Raw genomic sequence first — 2,191 nt, forward strand, 5'->3', positions numbered from 1 at the left:
CTTGGAGATCAGCCTAGGACCCATGAAACTGTTTCTTAAAAAAAAGGAAAAAAGATAACATCTCAGAGGAGTTATAGTGTAGCATAACCCAAACACCTCTACTCAAATAAATAGTCCTAGCCGCTACCTGCCCCAATATTCTGGGGGTTCCAGAATGAAACACACACACACACACACACACACACACACACACACTCAATCCTTATATTTTAATATGCCTTAAATAGCTCAATGGTTGGGCTACTTCCTAACCTCCACGTGGCTGATGTACTTTCCAATAATCCCAGTTCATCACATACCAAAACCTATGTTGCATCTTGATGTCCTAGCCTCAGACCTGCAGCCCTCCTGTGCCACAATCCTGGGCTCATCCATGTTGGCTGTCTCTGTCCCGTACCTCTCAGGCGTGGCAGCTACTCCTTTTCCGTCTCAGGCGTGGCATCTCCTCCTTTTCCGGCATGGCGGCTTCCTAATACCTCTGGTCCCTTGCCCTGGAATCCTAAAAGGCCCGCCTCCATCACCCTGCCTGACCATTGGCTGCCGGCAACTTCATTTACCAATCAAAACCAACTAGGGGCAGGGACCCTCAGCATCTTCTGTGTGGATTCTTTTGGGGACCCAATTAACATAATACAAGCATTAGACGGAACCCACAACACAATGGTCCCATTTGTGAGAATAAAATAGTAAAATATGTTGAACATGTGACCTTAAACAGTTCCTCTTTTTCGGTGCACATGAGAAGGAATCTTTGCCCACGCTTCATTTAATTCTGTCCCTCAGAACGTAACCTGGGCTTTACAACACTGCTGCCAGTTTCCATTGGCTTCTAGTTCTTGAAAGTACTGGCCTTTTATGAGAAGGAAGGAGTGGTGATTTAGCACTGGGTTCCCTGATTATATAAAAGACCGTGAGACAGAGGCTGAACTCACGATACATCAGAGAGTGCAATCCAAGCTGAGGGCTGTACGGTCAGTTATACAAACCACACATACTCTCCGGACTGGTCCTTCCACCCACACCTATCACCCACATCTGTGTTTCAAGCTGCAGGAAGGAGACAGGAGCTGGGGCAGATCGGTCAAAGGGTGCATACCAGCTGTTCTTCAAAGAAACTTTCCAGAACTTACACATTTCCACTTCCACTCACTGGCGGTGCTGGATGTGGTAAAGCAGAAATAGAGACCACTAAGCCAAAAACCGGCAAACTCTGTAGGGATCTGATTTTATTTTTAATGGATCAGTCCCTGCATAAATTCATGGTTTAGTGGGCTGCAGGTAGGTGGCAGAAACTTCTGGTAAAATTAGGCTAATGGGTCAAGATCTAGAACAAAGGAATGATGACATGTCAAAAGGTATCTTGAAATCTCCAGGTGAGTGATGGGAAAAGTACCTTGGAAGGGACACAGCAATGGTCACCTCTCTTCCCTATAGAACCTGATTGGTGAGTTCCTCTCCCATGAGCTCTAGGACAAGATGCAAAGACTGTCACTTCTGACTCTGGGACAACATGGGTTTAGAGCCGGCATCTAACTCCTTGCAAGAAGCAAAGGATTTTATTAAAATGATACATTGAGGGTTGGAAAGTATAATATGAGACATGTTTTCTTCTCTCCCCTTTCCTGTATTTTTCTTTTATTTTTCTTGGCTTCTCTACCCATTCATTCTTCCATAGGAACTTTAGAATCACCATTTTTAATTGGATTTTTTTATTTATTTATTTACATTTCGAATGTCATCCCCTATCCCTATTTCCCATCCATAACCTCCCTATCCCATCCTCCCTCCCACTTCTTCTATGAGGTTGTTCCCCCTCCCCAAACACCCCCCTTCTTGCCTCCATGCTCTGACATCCCCTACACTGAGAGGTCCAGCCTTGGCAGGACTAAGGGCTTCTCCTCCCACTGGTGCCCAACAAGGCCTACACATGCAGCTGGAACCATGGGTCTGTCCATGTGTACTCTTTGGGTGGTCGTTTAGTCCCTGGGAACTCTGATTGGTTGGTATTGTTGTTCTTATGGGGTTGCAAATCCCTTCAGTTCCTTCAATCCTCTCTCCAACTCCTCTAATGGGGACCCTGTTCTCAGTTCAATAGTTGACTGCTAGCATCCACCTCTGTATTTGTCAGGCTCTGGCAGAGCCTCTCAGGAGACAGCTATATCAGGCTCCTGTCAGCATGCTTCTTGGCATC

This window comes from Rattus norvegicus, chromosome 4 (assembly GCF_036323735.1).
Source record: "Rattus norvegicus strain BN/NHsdMcwi chromosome 4, GRCr8, whole genome shotgun sequence".
In the NCBI taxonomy this organism is placed as follows: Eukaryota; Metazoa; Chordata; class Mammalia; order Rodentia; family Muridae; genus Rattus; species Rattus norvegicus.